Source organism: Maniola jurtina, chromosome 7 (genome assembly GCF_905333055.1).
Source record: "Maniola jurtina chromosome 7, ilManJurt1.1, whole genome shotgun sequence".
Lineage (NCBI taxonomy): Eukaryota > Metazoa > Arthropoda > Insecta > Lepidoptera > Nymphalidae > Maniola > Maniola jurtina.
Window position 1 is genome coordinate 8265428 of NC_060035.1, and position 9042 is coordinate 8274469.

Below are 9042 nucleotides of genomic sequence, written 5' to 3' on the forward strand. Positions count from 1 at the left end.
AGAATTCACATATTTTGACATACAATAGTAACAATTGTATAGCTATTTTTGTGCGGTAATTAGAATATTATTATGTGGCATGATTCGTATACCAAGCGATTCGATTTTTGAAGGATTGTCCTGATCTTGCAAGTCAGATTTCTGGGGCTGTTATTTGATTGAATCAATACAGTTTTAGCTGTAATTCTCTTTTGAATTTTTGAGAATATTTAATTATTACTCTAAATCAGTCACACTTTTTACCTTGGTACTTAATTTAATTTAAGTGGCTACAGCCGCTACAATTGCTACACATGCAGTTGTATACTCGTACATACAAGAATTATCAATAAATTATTATCAATCTGTAAAACTGGATTTGTTAAATATTCAAATTTACTTTTTGAAGTATTGTTTATTTGGACAACTTCCTTGGTGCAGTGGTAAGTGTGTTATGGTGTGGAAGTCTCCGGGTTTGATTCCCGGTAGAGACATTTCGAGAGCTCATAATTTCTTAATTGTCCCTGGTCTGCTCTGGTGAGTGGCTTAGGCCGTAGATATAAAAACCTGTCGAAAAGTGATTTGGCGTTCAGGTACAATGCCACACAATAATCGGGATTTAACTGCCATACAAGGGGTATCAAGTTAGCCTGCTCATATTAGAATGCATCGTCACTTACCAGGTGAGATTGAGTCAAGGGTTAACTGTCATCACATAAAAAACTACGCCTGAGACTTTTTACATTGAACTATAATTACATAGCCTTTTCGTGTCTCGTTTTGTGCTTTTCTAATCATGGCGCACCTAGTGATGTTGTTAATTAGCTCATTAGCTTTTTCTAAAGATGCGCAGCGAAGCAAAACGGTAAAGCGTGTGTCACGTAATCAACTGTGTATAGGAAGGAATTAGTACGAGATAATGGATACAGTGACCTACTAATGACATCAAATTGGTAGATAAATGACGAGATTAGTATCTTAGAAAAGCTCTTCTTTGCTCTTTAGGTTTATTGATTGTAATTTTATCAATATAAAGAGTTCTCACTGACTTACCTTTAGTTAGTAGAGGTTAGTTACTTTAAAAGAAAGCTCAAATAGTTTGATAATATTTTTTTATATCTTTTTACAAAGATTTTCGTCTTCCTTTTACATTAAGTATAGCAATTATTAATTTCTTGCTCTTTTTATACGTGCTTATATTTTTTGTTATTTCGGATTCATTCATTTGCAACAGCCTTAAGAGTTTAAATATTCAATGTTGCTACGAGTATTAATTATTATAAAAAACGACATTTTTTGTACAGTATGTCCTTCCTTAAATTTCTGTGAGTATAAAAAATCGTCATCGTCTAACGATTGCGTTAATTGTTTTTTTTTTTTTTATTTAACTTGTGTGAACATCCTATATTTTAGTCTTTAATTAGATTTTGCCTATTATGTCGGCTCCGTTCTTCTCATTTTATGATATTATAAGCTTATAAATCATAGTTTATACATAATGCCTAATTAAATTTGCCCTTTTAATATCATAATAACTATATAGACAATTATTTTATTATCACAAAGTAACAAAATAGCGTATGGACAGTATGGACTATGATAGTAGATATTTCCGTCATGTATAAATTCAGATCACTGAGAGGAAAAATTCTATTTTGTCTTAGAAGGTATGATTTGATTGTTTTATTCCTCATTATGGATTAAAATACAATTAAAATAGATAGTAGACATTCCAAATGTTTGTACAATGGCCTTGAAAAACTGTTTTATATTTATTGCACAAAGTCAATAGCTTTACATATTTAACAATTTAGATTTACAAATTAGTCATAATATAGTTATTACGTAAGCTAATCTGTTTGTAAATAAATGTGAAATATTTCTTGCAAGTCTCGGCGCTTTTTAAACTTTATCAATATTCCAAGATACGTAAAAGCTTACGTACAGCTGCTGTTAAGAGGTAAAATCCTACTTTAATTAATTAACAGAGCTCTCTCCGTCACTTACTCCATACAATCGTAGTTCCCATTTCATTTGAATATTAAGCAACCAAAGTCCATGAAATTTTGCAGACATAGTCTAGAAACTAATATCTGTGTCTGTGGTGTTTTAGATTTTTCTAAAAATATGTAGTTTTAAAATTACAGGGGTTCAAAGATTTGTATTTTTCTTTAAAAAAAGGCCCAACTTTGTGCTCGTTTTTCTAGACAACGAAGCAATTTAATGAAATTTGGAAAAACCACAGACCTAGAAAATTTAATGAATATCATGCAGTAAAAAAATTATCGTTATATATTTTATATTGTTATAATTATGTTGGAACTACGAAAACCAGAAATTACACCCAGAAATCTTGAAAATTTCGTGCTGTCTCGATTTCTGCAAGAGGGGTGGTGAGGTGCGGGGGACGACCAACCCCCGACGGTGACGGGGGGCGGAAACTGACAATCTAAACTGGTCTAAACACACGGGCCACATTTAAACTACACCCGACTCTAAACTTGTCGATAGGTCTAACTAAATACACTGGTACATTTCAACTTGCGTTAGACGTATGCGTTACCTACTCAGACGTTGCCTGTAGATAAAAATATGTCTCATGTTTGCTGGCAATAGCGCATGCATCAAACCCTGCAAGTTGCACCTATTCCTCACGCAATACGCAATTCCTCACGCAATACGCACAGCTTTAATATTATAATTTTTGACAATGTATACTATATGTAATGCCATATCACAGGTCACTCTCTGATTTATTGCTAACAATTTACTTCCAAATCAATTCCAAATGCAAAGAAATCTAAGTGTGTTCAATTCACACTGCCCAATACCAGGACCTTAAATGACATAAATTCATTGATTAATAATCATATGTTGAAAATAAAGGAGAACCCCGTGTTTCTCGGTATAACGTTAGATGCAAAGCTTCTATGGAACACCCACATATCAACACTTGATGGTAAACTCAACTCTGCTGCTTACACTGTTAGAAAAATTTGACAGGTACTGACGTGGAAACTGCAAAAATTGTATATTTTGCCTATATTCACTGTATTATGTCTTACGGACTCTTGCTATGAGATAAAGCGATAGATATTGAGAAAAAAATGTATTACAGAAAAGGACAGGACGTGCAATTTATAATTTAAAACCGCGCGCTGCCATACAATAAAAATATAAGGAAATAAGTACCTTATTTATTATCTTATAGTAGCTTTTAAATATATTTACAACTAGCTAATGCCCACAGCTTTGCTCGCGTGGATTTAGGTTTTTGAAAATCCCGATCCTTTCATTTCCCAGAACAAAAGTTGCCTCTCCGTAATAGCCCGTCCCCGGGATGCAACTTGTTTCTGTATCACGTAAGAACATTTAAACGGATGATCCTTTTCAAATCCCGAGGGATCACCAGGATTTAGGAATGCAATTTCTTACAGCATCAGGGTTGAGGTCAACGACAAAGTATTTACTTGGTATAGATACCTTCAATATCAATTAATAAGCGACACTTTTTAAATCCCATTAGCTTTAGTAGTCAGGTCCCCTGCAACATCAGGATTGAGGAGTTGGAATCCAAATTTTTTATTGAACAATGTCGCAAACTTTCTTTATCGATTAAAAAAACTAGCCAAAATTACGCAGTTAGGTTACCTGCCAAATTTCATGGTTTTGAGTCAACGGGAAGTACCCTAGAGGTTTTCTTGACACACTCGACAGACAGAGAGATAGACAACAAAGTGATCCTATAAGAGTTCTGTTTTTCGTTTTGAGGTACGAAACCCTAGAAACGTAGGAACGGCATTCCGAACCAGTGGTAAATTTTTCTGACCAAAAAACACTTTGAAGTTTACCTAAAAGTTTACAGGAATAAAAATTTATCATTGTACTCCATTCCATTTCATTCTATTCCATTCTGTTCAAAGATAAATAGATTATAAAAATATTTGTCACCGAAACAATAATTTACGATACATCAACCAATATCAATTTTACTGATGACAATCTGACTATTACCAAAGTGAACGACTACTATAATATCTATTATATACGACTAACATAATATGTATTATAAATTGTGTGCCGTTTGCATTCTCACTAAGTTCTCATTAAGTTTGTTTTATTTGGTTAAACTTTCTGGCATTTATATTGTTATGACGTTTAATTGGCAAACAGTCTGTTTATTGGCTGAAACTCAAAAATTCAGCCAATCACAACAAATAAAATATTTTAATAATGATTGATGCAGCTTTCTGTAATCGAAAACAAAATATTTGACATTAACTTGAATGTGACAGTGATTTCCGAGTAGGGTTGCCAGAGGCCCCGTATTTTACTGGTTACTGGTTGGTATTTCAGGATACAGAAACCCGTAATTATGAAAATAAAATATGGGGCAAATAAAACTAAATATTTTTAGGGTTCCGTACCTCAAAAGCAAAAAGGAAATAGGATCAATTCGCTGTCTGTCTGTCTGTCCGTCTGTCTGTCTTTCCGTCTGTCCGTCTGTCTGTCTGTCCATCTGTCCGTCTGTCCGTCTCTTCGTCTGTCATGTGTTCATGAACAAATATTAGTATTTTCAATTTTCAAAGTAACTATAAATATTAAATCAAGTAGGTTATTATATGAAAGGACTTTACCAGTACATTATAAGACAGATTTTTATTTATCTTGTGTAAAATGTCGAAAAAAAATACCCGAATACGGAACCCTCGGTGCGTGAGTCTGACTCGCACTTGGCCGGTTTTTTACAAATTCAGCCGGGCTGGCTTGCGAAACCAAACGCTGACGTTATGTCCAGTAGAAAGAATACATATTTTCCTTGTGCGACAATGCGTAGAATAATACCTGCGTAGCCGAAACCCACTCGATTTTGATCATGGCCGTAGCCAAAGAGGCGGAGGTTGGTTTTAGGATCTAAGCCTTTTTTTATACAAGTTAGCCCTTGACTTTAATCCCTCCTAGTGGTAATAGTGCAGTCTAATTTCTTGGCCGGTAGGGCCATACTAACCATATAACTAGCCATGACCCAAGCCTCCCACCAGACCAGAAATTTAGAAATGGCCACTGCGTCTGGGAGACCGTCAAAAACCTCAACCTAAAATAATACTTACACTATTTCTTGCATTTGCTTACCAATTTTTTTTGGAAATATATCAAACATTTCGCGCTCGCTTCACTCGCGTTTTGAATTTGTATTACTTGGTGTATGCCCCGCAATTTCGTCTGCATGAATTTAGGTTTTTAAAAATTCCGTGGGAGATTTTCCGGGATAAAAGCTTATGTTCGTTTCTGGGGTGCAAGTTACCTCTGAATAGTAAGTATCAAAATTTTGGTAAAGAAGTATCTTGCTATGGCTAAACTCGTTTCCCTTTCACTTATTTTTTTCTGTATTGAACCAAAAACACTTACGCTCACTGCGCTGCGCTTTTTCATTGTTGTATTTTATTCCACTATCAAATTGAAAGGCGAAATTCAACTAACCAGGTAATTAGCCCATAAAGTTGAGCGAACGTATTTTTCCTCATGACAGGATTCAGTTCCGGCCCTGATAAAACCTCTCCCGAAATCAATTCCTGGCTACGGCCATGGTATTGATACTTTGAAGGTGGAATTACAAGTTAAATGTAATTTTAAGTTAACATGCAAAGATTGTATGCATGAAATGTATAACATTTTATTTTACAAAATGAAGAGTTTTTAAAAACTATTGAAATAAATAAATAATCTTTTATTTAAAACCACATTGTAAACACAGTTCACCGATCAAGACCCGGCAACATACAGAGAAAAAATACAAAACATACAAATAAACTGAAATACCTAAATAAGCTTTCAGAGAGAACCACCGCCTATTTCTTCAAATACAATAATAAACAATACAATAATACAACAATATATAAGAAACAATGTCTCCCGTAAACAAATCTAAGCCCCGTATTTTTGATGGTGGTAGCCTGTAAATCTAAAAGAGGCAGGTGGCAACCCTACACCTACCCTACACCTAGACAGAATGAAAAATTTGTTTTCATTACTCGGCAGGCCTACTGCCAAAGTTTGACAGAAAGTGTGGCGGTAGTTGTGACCTCTGATTGGCCGACTCTCTTTCACTATTTGCTAAAATTGATGATTGCAACAACAATTTTTGCTTTTTTGTAATCTAAAACAGAACACGGACGTCAAACAGGTTGACTAATTGCAATCATTTCTGACCGGCTAACATTGTTCCGCTAGTGGCTCAAACTCACTGTCGCAGCAAGAACATGGTAAATTCAGCCAATCACAGCAATTTGAATTGGTTATCACAAAAGTACCGATCTAGGAACCGAGAATGCACGAACCAGGGCAAATAGAGATAAGAACAATAATATCATACGTAGGAAATCGACGGGGGCTCGTTGACAAGTATCCTCTTATAATATCATGTCTAAATTAGTTTGACAGAGAAGAAGATAGAATAATTATAATAAAGTGTTTTGATAGGAATTGTGTTACTATGGTCCTGTATTTTTTCAAGGGATTTTGGACTAAATAAATAAGCTGTCAAGTAGCAGCTATCCAGGATTGATTCAAGTTTTGGTGCACTTTTAATTACAAAACCCAAGGATTAATTAACAAGAGGTTTCGTTCCGAAATGACCTCATACCTTGCTAACATGCTAAATTAGATGTCATGGAATATAATATGTAAGCCCAATTCCGTTTATGGTTTTGATATTGTAAAATGACCGTTTTCTAATCATTATCATGACTAACCCAAAGCTGGCCCACTTTTGTGCACGGGTCTCTTCTAAAAACGAGAATGGTTAAGGACGTATAGCCCGCCTCGCTGGCCAAGTGCGGATTTGCAGACTTGACACTCCTTTGAGAATTTGAGAACAAGCGAACTCCTAGCTCTCATGTAGATTTCTTGACGGTGTTTCTCTTCCCCGTTAAAGCAAGGGATATTAATTGCTTAAAACACACATAGCTTTGAAAAGTTAGAGGTGCGCTCCCGAGATTTAACCACTAGGCTATCACGGCTTAATATTTGTGTAATAAAAGTAACAAATCGGTCGCCGGAAAATGTTGGAACGGACATCGCACATATTCGTAATTATAAATAGAAACCTACTCATTTTTAGGGTTCCGTACCTCAAAAGGAAAAACGGAACCCTTATAGGATCACTTTGTTGTCTGTCTGTCTGTCCGTCCGTCCGTCCATCCGTCCGTCGTGTCTGCCAAGAAAACCTATAGGGTACTTCCCGTTGACCTAGAATCATGAAATTTGGCAGGTAGGTAGGTCTTATAGCACAAGTAAAGGAATAAATCCGAAAACCGTGAATTTATGGTTACATTTTAAAAAAAATGTGTTTCAATTTTCAAAGTAAGATAACTATACCAATTGTGGCGTCATATGAAAGGGCTTTACCTATATATTCTAAAACAGATTTTTATTTACTTTTATGGGTAATAGTTTTTGATTTATCGTGCAAAATGTCGGAGAAATTACCCGAGTACGCGGAACCCTTGGTGCGCGAGTCTGACTCGCACTTGGCCGGTTTTTCGAAATAGAGGATGAATGGAACTACATTACAACCCTTCCTTTTGCCTTTGCAGTAGTCGGATAAAAATTCAACCTGTAAAATGTTTTATTTCGTAAATCTAGGTATTTTTAGTAGAGAATAATTGTTAGAGATGTTTACCTGAAAGTAACTGCGAACTCCAGAATATTATTTCCACCTACTACGTATATATATTAGTATTAATTAATTGATTATTATAATATTAAGTTCTATACCAACCTTTTCACGTTTTTAGATTAGTATCTTATAGATGCAATGTAGCGATATATTTATATTCACAAGGAGTTCGTTATATTCAAATTTTAGGAAAGTAGAACTAACACTGCAATTGTAAACCAACAAAGAATATTCACAGCATGTTAAAGAGAATCGCAACAAAAGGAAATGAGGTGTGTCCTCAATACTTCCATTTAAGCAAATTGGTAGAACAAAAAGATTAGGAGACGAAACGTCGCGGCCGCGATCGCATCGGGTTCGGAGTTTGAAAAGCGCGTGTTGCGCACGCGACTGGCTTTTGACTACTAACCCGTTGTTTGCCGCCAAAACCACGCGGAGATAGTATCTGCCAAATCGAATTCATTCACGATATTATGCAATGCACTACTTATAAGATATAATATTTATCGCGACCGGGTTAAATTTCGCAGGTGACCCGGCAATGATTGTAGAGCACCTGAAAATATTTTTGTAAAAGTGAAAGACGTAAGACGTGGATGTACCTATGTATTCATAAGATAGTGTTATAATAATAAATTAAATATCCTTATAGCATTGCATAAACTCAGTTCGCCGGATTTTTCTTAGTAAAATCTGCATTCCAAACTTGTGGTAGAACGCGACAAACAGACAGACCTGGCATTTCACAAGAGCATGAAAAGTAGGCCTAAGTATTTAAAATAAAAGTTATTTGTGAAAAAACTATAAGGTTGTAGATATACTTAAACAAGATATTTAGAATACTAACTGATGTAATAGGTTTTCCAAAGTACGTAGGTAAGCTGCACCCGCCGTTGCTAACAGTTCCCGGAGCACATACGAGTATTATGCACTTTTCATTATGTACTGGAGGTGGCAATCGTTGTAGTTATTGTGGATAGCTATCCCACACATTCATGCCCACCAAAAAAACGGTAGGTATCCTTTGTTCAACCTTCTTCAAGCTGTCGTACCTACTAAAGGTGCATAAGCCAGGGGAGTGCGTTCTCCAGGATGAGGCCAATGGCGTTGCGCATGAGAGGCAGGGCATGCGCTCTTTCTCTAGAATTCCCGGAGTTTCTTACCTAGTATGCCCTGAGGATGGCCACCGACAGAGTTTTAGTGAGCAGACACTACACATAACTCGATACATGTTCAAACTTCAAACAGGTTGCTAATCTATCATAAATAAGCATAGTCTCTGCGCCAATAGATTGTAATGCAAACATGTGAAACATGTGAAAAACTAGTGTGAAACTGTTATTAATAATTAAATATTGTAATAAATCGTGACATGTCACTGTAAA

The 9042-nt window shown here is 35.6% G+C and overlaps 1 protein-coding gene across 2 annotated transcripts in view; it reads right to left on the reverse strand.

The window, feature by feature from the left end:
* The window catches only part of LOC123866592, a 50826-nt gene extending 42773 nt beyond the window's left edge, over positions 1–8053 (reverse strand). For both annotated transcript variants that reach the window (XR_006796228.1, XM_045908242.1), the window contains exon 1: positions 7760–8053. The gene's annotated coding sequence lies outside the window, so the exon portion shown is untranslated. The remainder of the gene's footprint in view (positions 1–7759) is intronic.
* Between the last annotated feature and the right edge of the window lie 989 nt (positions 8054–9042).